The sequence below is a fragment of the Carassius carassius genome, chromosome 38, assembly GCF_963082965.1.
Source record: "Carassius carassius chromosome 38, fCarCar2.1, whole genome shotgun sequence".
NCBI classification, from domain to species: domain Eukaryota; kingdom Metazoa; phylum Chordata; class Actinopteri; order Cypriniformes; family Cyprinidae; genus Carassius; species Carassius carassius.
In genome coordinates this window covers 4090432-4109574 of record NC_081792.1, presented here as the reverse complement: position 1 = coordinate 4109574, position 19143 = coordinate 4090432, and the positions used below count along the sequence as shown (strand labels likewise).

At 43.2% G+C, this 19143-nt stretch overlaps 7 non-coding genes across 7 annotated transcripts; 5 read left to right on the top strand and 2 right to left on the bottom strand.

Moving 5' to 3' along the window:
• The first annotated feature begins 4871 nt into the window (after window positions 1-4871).
• Window positions 4872-4944, top strand: trnar-acg (transfer RNA arginine (anticodon ACG)). The gene has a single exon. It is a non-coding gene; the product is annotated as a tRNA-Arg (tRNA).
• Window positions 4945-6311: 1367 nt separating this feature from the next.
• Window positions 6312-6383, top strand: trnae-uuc (transfer RNA glutamic acid (anticodon UUC)). The gene has a single exon. It is a non-coding gene; the product is annotated as a tRNA-Glu (tRNA).
• Window positions 6384-6855: 472 nt separating this feature from the next.
• On the top strand, window positions 6856-6928 carry trnar-acg (transfer RNA arginine (anticodon ACG)). The gene has a single exon. It is a non-coding gene; the product is annotated as a tRNA-Arg (tRNA).
• Window positions 6929-8170: 1242 nt separating this feature from the next.
• On the bottom strand, window positions 8171-8242 carry trnae-cuc (transfer RNA glutamic acid (anticodon CUC)). Its single transcript has one exon. It is a non-coding gene; the product is annotated as a tRNA-Glu (tRNA).
• A 414-nt stretch (window positions 8243-8656) lies between these two features.
• trnae-uuc (transfer RNA glutamic acid (anticodon UUC)) lies at window positions 8657-8728 on the top strand. The gene has a single exon. It is a non-coding gene; the product is annotated as a tRNA-Glu (tRNA).
• Window positions 8729-8932: 204 nt separating this feature from the next.
• On the top strand, window positions 8933-9005 carry trnar-acg (transfer RNA arginine (anticodon ACG)). The gene has a single exon. It is a non-coding gene; the product is annotated as a tRNA-Arg (tRNA).
• A 1189-nt stretch (window positions 9006-10194) lies between these two features.
• On the bottom strand, window positions 10195-10266 carry trnae-cuc (transfer RNA glutamic acid (anticodon CUC)). Its single transcript has one exon. It is a non-coding gene; the product is annotated as a tRNA-Glu (tRNA).
• Window positions 10267-19143: the final 8877 nt, after the last annotated feature.

The following is a 19143-nucleotide window of genomic DNA, read 5'->3' as shown; positions in this document are numbered from 1 at the left end:
GTTTACAATTTTTTTTTAATATATATATATATATATCTGAAACTAGCTGAAATATCACCTACAACTTTTTTTATTTAGTAACCTGACACCTTCATGACTAGCTTATCTTGGTTATAACATAAATTATTATTTGTGATTTACGTTTAATTCTGAATATATATTAGGTTGCTAAGTATGTTACATTGGAATAATTAATTTAGCAGAAACAAAGCCATAATTTCTTAAATCGGTAAAATCATTTTGTATCAATATGTTGTGTCAAATAATTTGTCTTTTACTGTACTTTAGTAAGTAGCCATGTAATAAGCGGGATAATATGCAGTCATTATTGTGAATAAAATCTGACAGGCTGACTAACAACACCCTGTAATAATTCCACAACTCAGTAATCCAGTAGAGACCTGATTTATTGATATGACATTTTAACATCAATCTAAAAACAAAACAAAGAAAGAAAACATAACTATGGGCAGATATTATCAATGAACATTTAGACAACACAAAGCAAAACAGACTAGGAGAGGGAAAATAAAAATAAGATCACACAATGAAAACAATCTTACATTAATAATATGTATCCTGTTGTAATTTGCAGGTGATTCGTTGGGGCTCATAGTCCTGCACAGTGGCCTGACTTCAACCGAGTGGTGGAGGCCATTTTCACAAGGCTCTGTGCTCTCTACCCAAACGTGGTGCGCTGTGACGGAGTGAGGGTGTCCCGCTTCAGTGTGATAGCATGTGCTCACAAGTACATCCAAGAGTGCATCCTCACCAATGCTAAGGTGATGAGTGAGACCACCATCCAGCTCCCAGAAGTGAACGCTGCAACAGTCACACAATGGTGAGTAAATAAGCATTGTCACGGCTAAGCCTAAACTTAAAGCAGCTAAGGGCTGATGTTACACGGCAACTTTTTTTGATCAATGCTGCTGGGCAACTTTGGTTAATATTGCCATCAACAGGCAACCAGGTAAGACACAGAGCGCAAGATTGATCTGAAGTATCCAGATTGAAATTTGTTACCCATTCTCAGTGGGGAACGTACCCAAGAAACACTTCTCAAAATTTTTTGTATCATCAGCCTTAATGTAACCATGGCTGCTTTGCAGGTCTAGAAACAAATCAACAAGAGTTCAACTTCTGTTTTCTTCTTCATTATGAAAGATAAGATTTATGACATGGATCAGCTGTCTTCAGCAGACTGCAAGAATCAATAATTCATAATACAATGTTAATCTCAATAAAGTAGCCATTTCACAAAAGCAGTAATACATTAGACGACTGCTGTGTGATCTCAGCTGTGTCATGCTGCTGCGTCATAGTCATGACAAATAGTAGTTGATCTTTTGTATTGCTTAAATGTTTATTAATATCTGTTGTTTTATGTTTCCCAGGTTCAGAAGGCGTGGCAAGTCACAGGAACAGGAGATTTTGAAGCAGGGTATCCAAGCCCCAGACGCACCAATGGCAGGACCCGAGACGCTTCCTGCAGCTATGCAGAAAGGACCAACTCTGTATCCAGGCAATTTGGCTGAGCCTCGCCTTTTTATCCTGCCACCAAACACTGCTGGGAAGGCAAAACTTAAGGGGAGGTTGCAACCCCAGGCCATCTCCCACGCTCCAACATAACATCAAGGCCTTCCTGTCATTGCATCAGCACTACTCATCTCTCTCCCTTTCATTTTACCATCTGTGCAGCTTCCTACAGTGAAAGGCACTTAAGCGCCATCCTCTACAGGTACCTCACAGGTGATGTTCTTCAACCTCCCATTACCTTCAGCTTTGCAACCATCAGCTCAGACACAGACATCCGGTCAAGATGTTCCTTACTCCACTCAGCAATACAGAAAGAGAAAACTGGAGAGGGAGCGCACTGGAACTGTCACAAGAAAATATGTGAAGAAGACAGACATCATTCTTTGCAGAAAGTGTAACAAAGAGAGAAAGCCACCATCACATATTCAGTACTTTGGCAACTGGTTCTGCAAAGAGTCTGAGACTCAATCATATGGTGAATGGAGGGCTGTGCTGCAGGAACGAGGTTATAGATGAAGAAAAAAGGGAAATGGCAACCCTCCAGCTTCTTAAAACTGCTATTTCAGCACGTGATATTTTTATTTGGTAACTTAATGTTTGCTTTATAGTGCAATTTACAAGTCTCCAACAATGACAGCTTTCTCTAAAATGTGTAATTACTGTGTGTTTCCTCTGCTGCATGCCTCTGTTGGAAAAATATTTGATACCATTATATATATATGGTATGTTTATGTTTTTATTATTATCATTATTTTGGTTTTGGTATATTTGATTTACTATTTTTTTAGGGGCGAATATGTCATAATTGCACTACTGTGGTCCATTTTTGTTTTGATTTACTTTTTTTTGGCTAACATGTCAAAGTTGCACTACTGTGGTAAATGTTTGTCTTGGTTTACTATTTATTATTTTCTTAGTCTGATGTCAAAATTGCACTGCAAATGTTTGTTTTGGTTTGATATTTATTATATTTTTACACTGATATGTAAAAAGTTTACTACTGTGGTAAACATTTTTGGTTTACTGTTTATTATTTTAAATTGATGTGTCAAAATTTCACTACTGTTCTAAATGTTTTATTGGCTTTAAAATGTATATTGAGATTAAAAGGGTTGTTAATATTTGCCCTCACACTATTGTTGTTGTGTTTGTTTTGGTTTGATATTTATTATATTTTTTACACTGATATGTAAACACTTTACTACTGTGGTAAACATTTTTGGTTTACTGTTTATTATTATTAATTGATGTGTCAAAATTGCACTACTGTTCTAAATGTTTTATTGGCTTTAAAATATATATGGAGATTAAAAGGATTGTTAATATTTGCCCTCACACTATTGTTATTGTGCCTTTTTGTATTCTCACAATATTTGTAAATGCATATAAATTTGCACTGCTGTTATAATTTTTTTATTGACTTTATATTTGCAAATTAAAAGGGTTGTTAATCTTAATCTTTGCACTAGTAATGTTTTTGTGCCTATTTCTCACTGTATTTGAAGTTGCAAATTTTTTAAGTATTCCAGTATTACATAACAATAAAACACACACACACAAAAACAGGGACTTTCAGAATAAGTCAGAAAATATAATAATATAATGTTATACTGTAAAAAATAATATATTATACTGTAAAAAAATGAGTTAGTTAGCGCTGCGTTATTCATGTATTTTGTTGTGAAAATGCACAAAAACACAAATCATGTATTTGTTGCAATGAATATTCACGTTTTGTCTGTCAAATCATTTCGACTTTTTTTTATCCAGTGACAGCTTGATGCTTTTGTCCATATAAGGTATTTCCTGTAGCGTGCGTCACATAGTGGTCACGAGCTGGTACTTTTACGAGTCTGTTTTGGACTTTGTGCGAGAGAGCGCCCTCCGGCGTCCGGTATGAATGAAACATACACAACGTGAGAGTGTTTACTTTGGACAGTTCACAAATTAAAGTGGGGGGGGCGAATTTACGTGCGATTAAATTACGGGGGAGAATGATGATTACGTACGCGTGCATCAGCAGCGTCAAAGCGGACACATTCCAGGAATTCCATCACTGTTCGGAGTGGGCCGCGAACTCGCGTCCCTATGCGCCTTTTAGGATCTTTACCTCGACTAAGGGGCGCCGGCTTTGGCGCAATGGATAACGCGTCTGACTACGGATCAGAAGATTCTAGGATCCACTCCTGGCTGGCTTGCTCTGTGCTTGTTTTTCTCCGGCTTATTTTGTTGTTGTGTTTTTTTTCTCTTCTCCAAAATCCAGAAGAAAAGGCAAATCTTCAGGCATTCTTCTTTTTTTCCAAAAAAGACATATTCTGCACACCCTTTCCGATGTCTAGGGAAGACACGGACATGCTTCGGTATTGCCATTCGTCTCACAAGCACTCCGACAAGCTCGGCGATTATAGGGGAAATAAACTGCTTGCTGGCAGCCAATTGATTTTCGAATGAACAATTTCATCGCTACTCTGTAACTGCTTCATTACTTTAAAGGGTGTAATGCCATGTTGTTTTGATGTCACGGGCTTGCCATTTTGAAGCCTTATCACTAATTGCCACCTGGACATTGAGAATAAATTGTAATCTGCATCAAACTGAACGAGCGAATAATCAGCAACTTTGTGGATAAAAAAATTGGTCTCACTTTCATTATTAACCTCACAATATGTCAATTTTGTACCTTGACAGACCGATGATAGGCAGATTTTTATCTAGATAACGGTTGCAATGTGTGTTTTCAGATGCATGACACAAGTATTTTCACCTGGACAAGAGCTTAATTACCAGTTCAAGTTATCAATTCAGCAATCACAGGAATCTGCCCAAAAAAACTGAACCCCCGGGGTGAGTAAGAAAAACAGATCCCTTGAATGCATACAACACTATATAATTCAGAAAACCGTCCTTTTGGATAATTCTTGTTTTGCCAAATTATTATCACATTGTTACAGTCGCAGACCTCCGCTGGTAGAGCGGAGGACTGTAGGTTGGAGTGTTGGCAATCCTTAGGTCGCTGGTTCGACTCCGGCTCGAAGGAGGTCTTTTTTTCAAGTGCTCACCATTTTTTTGGTTTGGAGCTGGTTTTCTCGCAGCTGTTAAGAGCTTGAATTCACAGTCCACAATTGGAAGCCAAAAGAGCTTTCCCTGACCGGGAATCGAACCCGGGCCGCGGCAGTGAAAGCGCCGAATCCTAAACACTAGACAACCAGGGAGGGGCTGGTGGGCTGGTGGGCTTACCTCCTGAAAACAAGGTTAGAATAAGCAGACAACAATGCTTGCCACTGTCACATCTAAAACCAACAACTCTGTAGCAATCGGGAGTCTCTACTATCGGTGGGCCAGTGGCGCAATGGATAACGTGTCTGACTACGGATCAGAAGATTCTAGGTTCGACTCCTGGCTGGCTTGCGCTGTGCTTGTTTTTCTCAGGCTTATTTTGTTGTTGTTTTTTTTTTTCTTCTCCAAAATCTAGAAGTAAAGGCAAATCTCCAGGCAATCTTCTTTTTTTCCAAAAAAAAACATATTCTGCACACCCATTCCGATGTCTAGGGGAGACACGGACATGCTTCGGTATTGCCATTCGTATGTCAATTTTGGACCTTGACAGACCGACGATAGACAGTTTTTCATCCAGATGACTGTTGCAATGTGTGTTTTCAGATGCATGACACAAGTATTTTCACCTGGACAAGAGCTTAATTACCAGTTCAAGGTATCAATTCAGCAATCACAGGACTCTGGCCAAAAAACTGAACCCCCGGGGTGAGTCAACAAACATGACCCTTGAATTCATGTAACACCATTTATTTCTGTAAACCACACTGGCCAGATTAAATGAAAGTGGCCCACAAGCTTCTGCCCAGTTAAAGCTGGCCAGTTCCATATGGTCTAGCAGTTAGGATTCCTGGATTTCTCCCATGCAGCCAGGGGTCGACTCCCGTGATGGGAAAGCTTGATCTTTTTTGCTTCTCTCCTCAAAAAGCCAGCACATCTTCCTGCACCAGAAGTGACTTTTTGGACAGCAGTAGAGCTACAGAACCCTGATAGATTGAGGTTCCGATGTCTATGGGGAGTCGCGTAACATGCTTCGGTATTGCCATTCATCACACAAGCACTCCGACAAGCTCGGCGATTAAAGGGGAAATAAACTGCAGGCTGGCAGCCAGTTGATTTTCGAATGAACAATTTCATCGCTACTATGTAACTGCTTCATTACTTTGAAGGGTGTAATGCCATGTTGTTTTGATGTCACGGGCTTGCCATTTTGAAGCCTTATCACTAATTGCCACCTGGACATTGAGAATAAATTGTAATCTGCATTAAACTGAACGAGCGAATAATCAGCAATTTTGTGGATAAAAAATTGGTCTCACTTTCATTATTAACCTCAAAATATGTCAATTTTGTACCTTGACAGACCGATGATAGGCAGATTTTCATCTAGATAACGGTTGCAATCTGTGTTTTCAGATGCATGACACAAGTATTTTCACTTGGACAAGAGCTTAATTACCAGTTTAAGGTATCAACTCAGCAATCACAGGAATCTGCCCAAAAAAACTGAACCCCCGGGGTGAGTAAAAAAAACAGATCCCTTGAATGCATACAACACTATATAATTCAGAAAACCGTCCTTTTGGATAATTCTTGTTGTGCCAAATTATTATCACATTGTTACAGTCGCAGACCTAAAGCAACAGGCCACTACAAGATCCTGCGCCCACACTGACCACATGTATGGAAAGTGCGCCAATGGCCAGATTAAGGTGTCCAAATCCCATATGGTCTAGCGGTTAGGATTCCTGGTTTTCACCCAGGCGCCCCGGGTTCGACTCCCGGTATGGGAACGCATGCTCCTTTTTGCTTCCCTCCTCAAAAATCCAGTACATCTTCCTGCACCAGATGTCGAGGTTCTGTCTAACACTTTGCCCCTTCGATAGCTCAGCTGGTAGAGTGGAGGACTGTAGGCAATCCTTAGGTCGCTGGTTCGAAGGAGGTCTTTTTTTCAAGTGCTCACCATTTTTTTGATTTGGAGCTGGCTTTCTTGCAGCTGTTAGCAGAGCTTGAATTTGCAGTCCACAATTGGAAGCCAAAAGAGCTTTCCCTGATCGGGAATCAAACCCGGGCCGCGGTGGTGAGAGCGCCGAATCCTAACCACTAGACCACCAGGGAGGGGCTGGTGGGTTAATGGGCTGGTGGGTTAATGGGCTGGTGGGCTTACCTCCTGAAAACAAGGTGAGAATAAGCAGACAGCAATGCTTGCCACTTTCACATCTAAAACCAACAACTCTGTAGCAATCAGGAGTCTTTACTATTGGTGGGCCAGTGGCGCAATGGATAACGCGTCTGACTACGGATCAGAAGATTCTAGGTTCGACTCCTGGCTGGCTCGCTCTGTGCTTGTTTTTCTCCGGCTTATTTTGTTGTTGTGTTTTTTTTCTCTTCTCCAAAATCCAGAAGAAAAGGCAAATCTTCAGGCATTCTTCTTTTTTTCCAAAAAAGACATATTCTGCACACCCTTTCCGATGTCTAGGGAAGACACGGACATGCTTCGGTATTGCCATTCGTCTCACAAGCATTCCGACAAGCTCGGCGCTTATAGGGGAAATAAACTGCAGGCTGGCAGCCAGTTGATTTTCGAATGAACAATTTCATCGCTACTCTGTAACTGCTTCATTACTTTGAAGGGTATAATGCCATGTGGTTTTGATGTCATGGGCTTGCCATTTTGAAGCCTTATCACTAATTGCCACCTGGACATTTAGAATAAGTTGTAAACTGAGTTAAACTGAAGGAGCGAATAATCAGCAACTTTGCCGATTAAAAGTTGGTCTCACTTTTATTGTTACCCTCACAATGTCATTTTTGTACCTTGACAGAGTGACAATAGGCAGTTTTTCCTCTAGATAGCGGTTGTCGTGTGTGTTTTCAAATGGATGACACAAGTATTTTCACCTGGAAAAGAGCTTAATTACCAGTTCGAGGTATCAATTCAGCAATCACAGGAATCTGCCCAAATAAACTGAACTCCCGGGGTGAGTAAAAAAAAACAGATCCCTTGAATGCATACAACACTATATAATTCAGAAAACCGTCCTTTTGGATAATTCTTGTTTTGCCAAATTATTATCACATTGTTACAGTCGCAGACCTAAAGCAACAGGCCACTACAAGATCCTGCGCCCACACTGACCACTTGTATGGAAAGTGCGCCAGAAGCCAATGGCCAGTTTAAGGTTTCCAAATCCCATATGGTCTGGCGCTTAGGATTCCTGGTTTTCACCCAGGCGGCCCAGGTTTGACTCCCGGTATGGGAACGCATGCTCCTTTTTGATTCCCTCCTCAAAAATCCAGCACATCTTCCTGCACCAGAAGTGACTTTTTGGCCAGCAGTAGAGCTACAAGACCGTGATATGTCGAGGTTCTGTCTCACACTTCGCCCCTTTGATAGTTAAGCTGGTAGAGCGGAGGACTGTAGGTTGGAGTGTTGGCAATCCTTAGGTCGCTGGTTCGACTCCAGCTCGAAGGAGGTCATTTTTTCAAGTGCTCACCATTTTTTTGGTTTGGAGCTGGCTTTCTCGCAGCTGTTAGCAGAGCTAGAATTCGCAGTGCACAATTGGAAGCCAAAACAGCTTTCCCTGACCGGGAATCGAACCCAGGCGGCGGCGGTGAGAGCGCCGAATCCTAACCACTAGACCACCAGGGAGGGGCTGGTGGGTTGGTGGGCTTACCTCCTGAAAACAAGGTGAGAATAAGCAGACAGCAATGCTTGCCACTGTCACATCTAAAACCAACAACTCTGTAGCAATCAGGGGTCTTTACTATTGGTGGGCCAGTGGCGCAATGGATAACGCGTCTGACTACGGATCAGAAGATTCTAGGTTCACTGGAATCTGCCCCAAAAAACTGAACCCCCGGGGTGAGTAAAAAAACAGATCCCTTGAATGCATACAACACTATATAAATCAGAAAACCGTCCTTTTGGATAATTCTTGTTTTGCCAAATTATTATCACATTGTTACAGTCGCAGACCTAAAGCAACAGGCCCCTACAAGATCCTGCGCCCACACTGACCACATGTATGGAAAGTGTGCCAATGGCCAGTTTAAGTTGTCCAAATCCCATATGGTCTAGTGGTTAGGATTCCTGGCTTTCACCCAGGGGGCCTGGGTTCGACTCCCGGTATGGGAACGCATGCTCCCTTTTGCTTCGCTCCTCAAAAATCCAGCACATCTTCCTGCACCAGACGTCGAGGTTCTGTCAAACACTTTTCCCCTTCGATAGCTCAGCTGGTAGAGTGGAGGACTGTAGGTTGGAGTGTTGGCAATCCTTAGCTTGCCACTGTCTCAGCTAAAACCAACAACTCTGTAGCAATCAGGGGTCTTTATTATTGGTGGGCCAGTGGCGCAATGGATAACGCGTCTGACTACGGATCAGAAGATTCTAGGTTCGACTCCTGGCTGGCTCGGTCTGTGCTTGTTTTTCTCCGGCTTATTTTGTTGTGGTGTTTTTTTTCTCTTCTCCAAAATCCAGAAGAAAAGGCAAATCTTCAGGCATTCTTCTTTTTTTCCAAAAAAGACATATTCTGCACACCCTTTTCGATGTCTAGGGAAGACACGGACATGCTTCGGTATTGCCATTCGTCTCACAAGCACTCCGACAAGCTCGGCGATTATAGGGGAAATAAACTGCAGGCTGGCAGCCAGTTGATTTTCGAATGAACAATTTCATCGCTACTCTGTAACTGCTTCATTACTTTTTTGAAGGGTGTAATGCCATGTTGTTTTGATGTCACGGGCTTGCCATTTTGAAGCCTTATCAATAATTGCCACCTGGACATTTAGAATAAGTTGTAAACTGAGTTAAACTGAAGGAGCGAATAATCAGCAACTTTGCCGATTAAAAATTGGTCTCACTTTCATTGTTACCCTCACAATGTCATTTTTGTATCTTGACAGAGTGACAATAGGCAGTGTTTCCTCTAGATAACGGTTGCCGTGTGTGTTTTCAAATGGATGACACAAGTATTTTCACCTGGAAAAGAGCTTAATTACCAGTTCGAGGTATCAATTCAGCAATCACAGGAATCTGCCCAAATAAACTGAACTCCCGGGGTGAGTAAAAAAAAAAACAGATCCCTTGAATGCATAAAACACTATATAATTCAGAAAACCGTCCTTTTGGATAATTCTTGTTTTGCCAAATTATTATCACATTGTTACAGTCGCAGACCTAAAGCAACAGGCCACTACAAGATCCTGCGCCCACACTGACCACATGTATGGAAAGTGCGCCACTGGTCAGTTTAAGGTGTCCAAATCACATATGGTCTAACGGTTAGGATTCCTGGTTTTCACCCAGGCGGCCTTAGGTTCGACTCCCGGTATGGGAGCGCATGCTTCTTTTTGCTTCCCTCCTCAAAAATACAGCACATCTTCCTGCACCAGATGTCGAGGTTCTGTCTAACACTTTGCCCCTTCGATAGCTCAGCTGGTAGAGCGGAGGACTGTAGGTTGGAGTCTTGGCAATCCTTAGTTCGCTGGCTCGAAGGAGGTCTTTTTTTCAAGTGTTCACCATTTTTTTGGTTTGGAGCTGGCTTTCTCGCAGCTGTTAGCAGAGCTTGAATTCACAGTCCACAATTGGAAGCCAAAAGAGATTTCCCTGACCGGGAATCGAACTCGGGCCGCGGCAGTGAGAGCGCCGAATCCTAACCACTAGACCACCAGGGAGGGGATGTGGGGATGTGGGGATGGTGGGCTGGTGGGCTGGTAGGCTTACATACTGATAACAAGGTGAGAATAAGCAGACAGCAATGCTTGCCACTGTCACATCTAAAACCAACAACTCTGTAGCAATCAGGGGTCTTTACTATTGGTGGGCCAGTTATTCTTTGTTATGACAGCCAATCACGTTCCCGGCTGCAACCATGAAATTTATGTTTTAGCCAATCGGCGCTCGTATAGCAACCGCGAAGTAGCCAATCAGCGCTCGTATCGTAACTGCGAATTAGCCAATCAGCGCTCGTATCGCAACCGTGATTCCCCCCAGTAACAAGAAAGAAAGAAAGAAAGTGAAGTGACATTCAGCCAAGTATGGTGACCCATACTCAGAATTTGTGCTCTGCATTTAACCCATCCAAAATGCACACACACAGAGCAGTGAACACACACCCGGAGCAGTGGGCAGCCATTTATGCTGCGGCACCCAGGGAGCAGTTGGGGGTTCAGTGCCTTGCTCAAGGGCACCTAAGTCGTGGTATTGAAGGTGGAGAGAGAACTGTACCCACAATTCTCCCCCCACCCACAATTCCTGCCAGCCCAGGACTCGAACTCACATCCTTTCGATTGGGAGTCCAACTCTCTAACCATTAGGCCACGACTTCCCCGACAACAAGCAATTAGCCAATCAGCGCTCGTATTGCAACCGTGATTCCGCCCAGTAACAACAAGAAATTGACCAATCAGCGCTCATTCCTCATCCGTGATTCTTCGTAGTAACAACAAGTTATCAACAACAATTGATAACGTCAAGAACCCCCGGAGACTTGCGGATCACGGCTGAAGAAGAAGATAACGGTCATCGATTAATTTCTAACCAACATTTGCAATGTAAGTGAATCTTTTATCAATAAAAAAGTAACACTTACAATACTGGTGCACAAATATGCATTAATTTATACTTAACGAATGCACAGATAATCATGAGTTAATGTAAACGAATGAAGGACTAACTTAAACCATTAATTAATGATTACTACATCAGCAACTAATAAACATTCTATATGTTTCATAGATAAATTAATAAATACAATTTTATTAGTTAAATTTACTTTAATATATTAGTTCCTTAATAACATTATATTAACTAATGACGTAAATGTATATTTTAATTACTACAGTGGCCAAAGCTATTTACTTCAACTTCCAGTTGTCAGCTTTAATTAATCATGAGCTAATGATTTTCAAAGGAATCATGTTATGACTTTACATGTTGAGGTAAAGAGCTATTAACATATTGTTAAAATGTTATTGTGGTTATGGATTTTTTTTTTAATTAGTCATGTACCTCAACAAGTAAAGTTAAAGTAATAACATAATGATATCTTTACAAATTATTATCTAATGATTCATTATTGATATAATTTTACACTGTTAGTTAATATAATATGTTATTAAGGAATGGATACATTATGACACATTTAACTAATAACAACAATTTATTGATTTCTTTATCTATGAATCATATAAAATGTTCATTTGTTGCCAATGCAGTAATAATTAATAAATGGTTTGGTCCTTAATGAGTTATATATTAAGTCATGATTATCTGTGCATGAATTAAGCATGAATTAATGCATTTAATTGTATTTATTTATTGCATACTAGTGCCAGCATATTGTAAAGTGAGTTGTGTTTTTATGTTAAAATAAAAATAAAGTGTCAAATATATAAAGTTGTTTTGAATGAATAACCTGTAGTTCAGACAAGCTAATAATTCAGCTAATCAATGTAAAATATTATAATAAAAAAAAGCATTTCATATTTTTGTAGATTAGTCGACCAAGCAGAATATAAAGTATATTAAGTTACAGTTTTACCAGCTGCAACATTAAAACGATTCTTACACATTAATGCATTACTTGTTATAATGCAATAATATAGTATGCATTATGCTTCTACTTTTAGTACTTTAAGTATATTTTGATTCTAGAATTTTGAATGTATGATCTTTACTTGTAATAGAGCAGACAAATTTGTGAAAAATTTGTCTTTAAAAAGGAGATCACATAGAATAGACTGAACTTTCCCTTCCCTGTCTCAGGTGGGACAAAAGTTATATTTTAATGTATAATAATTATCTGAAAAATTACCTCTTACTCTGGGATAATTCTGATATGTTAGCCAACATTTTTAGCCTGTAGGAAAATATATACACAAACAAAGCATAATATAAAATCAACATTAAAAGGTGATCATAAGTAAATATAGTTCACTTTTTTTAATTTAGATGGAACCTCGCTTCAGGAGACGGGCTGATGGAAGCCTGAATCTGACGGATACAGTGGAAGCGTCAAAGGTGAAGGAAGCCAACAAAGGAAAGTCATACACAAGACCCCTGCCCCCGGAGAAAGTGCTGGACAAAGCCAGGAAAAGTTTAAGTGAGCACCACGGAGATCTGTCTAACAGAAAGCACCTGTTGGGTTTCTTTGAAATCCAGTTTGATGTATTTCGTGGGCAAACATTTAGGTGGGTGGCTGAAAATGCCCTGGGGTATGCTGCTTATCTGGTGGCAGCTATGAAGAGGGACCCCACAGGAGGCAGCAAAGACTCCCAAGAACATGCCCACAACAAGGGGAGTTTCAGGGAGTATATTGAGCTCTTTCCTTCTGGCAGAATTGCCATTGCCATGAAGGAAGAGCAATATGCTGGGAAAGCTCCCCAGCATGCTGCTGACTCCCAGCACTCTGCCCCCACAGAGTTCACCACCCCCACCCAGCACGCTACCACCATCCATACTTCTACTGCCTCTCTCCGCTCCCTCTTGGTTAGGAAGTTGCCTAACCAAAAAAACTTGAACAAGGCTGTAAAAAGACTGGTTTCCCCCCTCAAAGTCGCACCTTGTAAGCAAACATTTATTTGTATAACACTTTTTTGGTTTGTTTAGCATTTATTGCTGTTCAGTAGTCATGTTTATCTGTTTGTCCTGTGTTTTTTTTGTAGCTTTGGCCCAGGCACGTGCGCGGCCCTCAGCCACCCTCACCTGTCCGACTGTGTCCCTTGAGACAGCCACAGGACCCTCAGCCAACCTCACCTGTCCGACTGTGTCCCTTGAGACAGCCACAGGGCCCTCAGCCACCCTCACCTGTCCGACTGTGTCCCTTGAGACAGCCACAGGACCCTCAGCCACCCTCACCTGTCCGACTGTGTCCCTTGAGACAGCCACAGGGCCCTCAGCCACCCTCACCTGTCCGACTGTGTCCCTTGAGACAGCCACAGGACCCTCAGCCACCCTCACCTGTCCGACTGTGTCCCTTGAGACAGCCACAGGACCCTCAGCCACCCTCACCTGTCCGACTGTGTCCCTTGAGATAGATGACAGCACACTGCTGGCAGAGGCAGCTAAGTTTGAGGAGTCATATGTGGCATGTACGTCTATACTTATTTAAAGTATTCAACGTTTCCTTTCCAGGGATAATAAAGTAAAGTGAAGCAATGTGAGTTTGTTTATTTATGTGTTTATTTTCTGTTTTTCTATTTTATTTTATTTTTTCAGCAAGACGAGTCTGTCTTCCTGCTGGATGGACACACACCCTGCCTGAAGTGGACCAGAGGTGGATCTCCAAGGCCCTGTTCAGGTGGACAGCACAGGGGCATCCTGAGCTGGTATTTAGTAGGGTGAACAAACTTTGGTGGTATCCTCCACCGGTGACACTGAAGACCAGTAATTCTCCTTCCTTGGAGAATTACTTTGGCCATCGCCTGCTGCTCTGGATGCCACGAAAACTGTGGCAAGTGAAGCTGACTTGTCCGCATCCAGACTGTCAAAAAGAACTTCTGACCTCAGCTGGCTTGCATCAAAAGATCAGGCAGGTGGTTGCCATGGGTGAGATGTACTTTGTGGCATCTGAGTACCTTGCCTGCCGAAGATGTAAAAGGAAGGTCATCAGCTGGAGCCATGATCTCGTTTCCCAGCTCGACATTGGCCACAGGGTGCTGTTCCTTTGCATTCTTACTTCAAAACTTGCATGTGACTTTGAGGTAGTAACTTTGATGCGTCAGCGTGGGCTGGGAAACAGCAGCAGCCAGATCCAGCGCAAGCTACAGGAGCGTCATGTTGATGTCTGGTTGCAAAAGACAGTCCAGTATCTGACAGATTGCAAGGGGATTGCCAGTGCTGTCACGTCGAGCCTAATCCTGCCTGTGACATTTGAACCTGCTCCTTCAATGCCTTCTATACCCAAGCACCGATGGCTGATGCAGGTGTATGCCCAGGATGTCCTGCAAAGGCTGGATGAGGTCAAGGCCACTATAACATCACAATATGATCGAATCTTAAAAATGGATTCTACCAAAAAAGTGGCCAGAAAACTAGCAGGACGCAGCTATGGCACTGCTACTTGGGCAACTAATGTTGGCAATGAGCATGGACAGGTGATCATGTCCGTGCTCACAGCGAGCGAAGGTTTTGGTCTGGGGCCAATGATAGAAGGCCTTATCAAGCGATACAGAGTGGCTGGGGTGGCTCCTCCCGAAGTGCTGTATGTCGACCGAGACTGCTGTGGCAACACTCTTTTGAGGAGGATGTTTGAAGAGTGGGGGCAAATGACCATCCGGTTAGATGTCTGGCACTTCATGCGAAGGTTTGCTGTCGGCTGCACCACCGACTCTCACCAGTTATATGCCACATTTATGAGTGGCCTCAGCCATTGTATTTTCATGTGGGACCAGGTCGACCTGGCTGCCCTGAAGACGGCTAAGCAAGCAGAGCTGGAAGCTGATGGGAAACCATCACCCGAGGCTGATGTGCTGCGCTTTATCAGTCGTGGCGAGCTAGCGCTACATTGCAGGAGAACCACTCGCGGGACCAAAGAGACCCTGGCGCTGATTGAGAGCCATGTTCAGGCCTTTGATGGAGATGCTGGTCGTGACACTCTGGGAGTCCCACTAATAAACTCAGCCCGCATGAGAGAGATTTTAAAGTCCCAGCGGAAGCATGTGGCCTGCATCCAGGATCCTGCCGGTGTGCAGCTCTACATGCAGACGGGTACTGTACTGAAGGGAGGGCACCACGTGCCAACATACCGCTGTGCCAGAGGTTCCACTTCACTTGAGTCATTTCACTTGCACCTTAACAGATTCATCCCAGGTTAATAAATTATTTAACTGAATTATTAAATTAAGATATGATTTATACTGAAATAATTATGAGAATTGCAAGAACAGCTATTTGTGTATTTATATGAAATTTTTTTTCTGTGAATTTATTATTGTTTTTTTTTTTTCATTTATAGGCACGCTGGCAAGTGACACCTTCTTTCAGGCATATCTTTTGGATGGGCTTGCAAGGTGGAATGAGGACCGGGCTGTGGCAGCAACAACTAATCAGCAGCAACCACATTCCTACAACTATCTTCTGCGCCATGCTGTCAACACTCTTGCAGAGGAGCTTATGGGCATGAAAATCATTCCTTATGTTGGGCCAAGAAAGTACACTGGTATATAACAATTTTTTTTTGTTTTTAGTGACACTTTAATTTAAGTATAAACCACTGAACCACTAATTTATAATATAATATTATGGTATGTTATCTAATTGTCAATGTTTTTCTATTTTAAAGGTGAGCTTATTGGAGTGGAATATCTTTACCAGCAAACTGGTAAAGTTCTGCAGGACTACAAGTTGGCCATTGAAGAGTCAGAGACCACTGAGGTTGGTATAGAGGTGGATGAAGGTTATGCTGAACTTGAGGAGTTTCAGGACATCACTGTCCCCACCTTTGACACTGAACGGACACCTGCTGCCTCTTCACAAGCATCAGTGTCTGCAGCGTCTGCAGCATCATCTCCAACTCCTCCAGCAACCAGCCCCACGTCATCACTGTTTGTGGTCCCTCCATCACCAGTGTCATCTCCTGTCAGCAGCTCACTGCACACTCAATCAAATCTCCCCAGCATGCTGCTGACTCCCAGCACTCTGCCCCCACAGAGTTCACCACCCCCACAGAGTTCACCACCCCCACCCAGCACGCTACCACCACCCATACTTCTACTGCCTCTCTCCGCTCCCTCTTGGTTAGGAAGTTGCCTAACCAAAAAAACTTGAACAAGGCTGTAAAAAGACTGGTTTCCCCCCTCAAAGTCGCACCTTGTAAGCAAACATTTATTTGTATAACACTTTTTTGGTTTGTTTAGCATTTATTGCTGTTCAGTAGTCATGTTTATCTGTTTGTCCTGTGTTTTTTTGTAGCTTTGGCCCAGGCACGTGCGCGGCCCTCAGCCACCCTCACCTGTCCGACTGTGTCCCTTGAGACAGCCACAGGACCCTCAGCCAACCTCACCTGTCCGACTGTGTCCCTTGAGACAGCCACAGGGCCCTCAGCCACCCTCACCTGTCCGACTGTGTCCCTTGAGACAGCCACAGGACCCTCAGCCACCCTCACCTGTCCGACTGTGTCCCTTGAGACAGCCACAGGGCCCTCAGCCACCCTCACCTGTCCGACTGTGTCCCTTGAGACAGCCACAGGACCCTCAGCCACCCTCACCTGTCCGACTGTGTCCCTTGAGACAGCCACAGGACCCTCAGCCACCCTCACCTGTCCGACTGTGTCCCTTGAGATAGATGACAGCACACTGCTGGCAGAGGCAGCTAAGTTTGAGGAGTCATATGTGGCATGTACGTCTATACTTATTTAAAGTATTCAACGTTTCCTTTCCAGGGATAATAAAGTAAAGTGAAGCAATGTGAGTTTGTTTATTTATGTGTTTATTTTCTGTTTTTCTATTTTATTTAATTTTTTCAGCAAGACGAGTCTGTCTTCCTGCTGGATGGACACACACCCTGCCTGAAGTGGACCAGAGGTGGATCTCCAAGGCCCTGTTCAGGTGGACAGCACAGGGGCATCCTGAGCTGGTATTTAGTAGGGTGAACAAACTTTGGTGGTATCCTCTACCGGTGCCACTGAAGACCAGTAATTCTCCTTCCTTGGAGAATTACTTTGGCCATCGCCTGCTGCTCTGGATACCACGAAAACTGTGGCAAGTGAAGCTGACTTGTCCGCATCCAGACTGTCAAAAAGAACTTCTGACCTCAGCTGGCTTGCATCAAAAGATCAGGCAGGTGGTTGCCATGGGTGAGATGTACTTTGTGGCATCTGAGTACCTTGCCTGCCGAAGATGTAAAAGGAAGGTCATCAGCTGGAGCCATGATCTCGTTTCCCAGCTCGACATTGGCCACAGGGTGCTGTTCCTTTGCATTCTTACTTCAAAACTTGCATGTGACTTTGAGGTAGTAACTTTGATGCGTCAGCGTGGGCTGGGAAACAGCAGCAGCCAGATCCAGCGCAAGCTACAGGAGCGTCATGTTGATGTCTGGTTGCAAAAGACAGTCCAGTATCTGACAGATTGCAAGGGGATTGCCAGTGCTGTCACGTCGAGCCTAATCCTGCCTGTGACATTTGAACCTGCTCCTTCAATGCCTTCTATACCCAAGCACTGATGGCTGATGCAGGTGTATGCCCAGGATGTCCTGCAAAGGCTGGATGAGGTCAAGGCCACTATAACATCACAATATGGTCGAATCTTAAAAATGGATTCTACCAAAAAAGTGGCCAGAAAACTAGCAGGACGCAGCTATGGCACTGCTACTTGGGCAACTAATGTTGGCAATGAGCATGGACAGGTGATCATGTCCGTGCTCACAGCGAGCGAAGGTTTTGGTCTGGGGCCAATGATAGAAGGCCTTATCAAGCGATACAGAGTGGCTGGGGTGGCTCCTCCCGAAGTGCTGTATGTCGACCGAGACTGCTGTGGCAACACTCTTTTGAGGAGGATGTTTGAAGAGTGGGGGCAAATGACCATCCGGTTAGATGTCTGGCACTTCATGCGAAGGTTTGCTGTCGGCTGCACCACCGACTCTCACCAGTTATATGCCACATTTATGAGTGGCCTCAGCCATTGTATTTTCATGTGGGACCAGGTCGACCTGGCTGCCCTGAAGACGGCTAAGCAAGCAGAGCTGGAAGCTGATGGGAAACCATCACCCGAGGCTGATGTGCTGCGCTTTATCAGTCGTAGCGAGCTAGCGCTACATTGCAGGAGAACCACTCGCGGGACCAAAGAGACCCTGGCGCTGATTGAGAGCCATGTTCAGGCCTTTGATGGAGATGCTGGTCGTGACACTCTGGGAGTCCCACTAATAAACTCAGCCCGCATGAGAGAGATTTTAAAGTCCCAGCGGAAGCATGTGGCCTGCATCCAGGATCCTGCCGGTGTGCAGCTCTACATGCAGACGGGTACTGTACTGAAGGGAGGGCACCACGTGCCAACATACCGCTGTGCCAGAGGTTCCACTTCACTTGAGTCATTTCACTTGCACCTTAACAGATTCATCCCAGGTTAATAAATTATTTAACTGAATTATTAAATTAAGATATGATTTATACTGAAATAATTATGAGAATTGCAAGAACAGCTATTTGTGTATTTATATGAATTTTTTTTTCTGTGAATTTATTATTGTTTTTTTTTTTTCATTTATAGGCACGCTGGCAAGTGACACCTTCTTTCAGACATATCTTTTGGATGGGCTTGCAAGGTGGAATGAGGACCGGGCTGTGGCAGCAACAACTAATCAGCAGCAACCACATTCCTACAACTATCTTCTGCGCCATGCTGTCAACACTCTTGCAGAGGAGCTTATGGGCATGAAAATCATTCCTTATGTTGGGCCAAGAAAGTACACTGGTATATAACAATTTTTTTTTGTTTTTAGTGACACTTTAATTTAAGTATAAACCACTGAACCACTAATTTATAATATAATATTATGGTATGTTATCTAATTGTCAATGTTTTTCTATTTTAAAGGTGAGCTTATTGGAGTGGAAT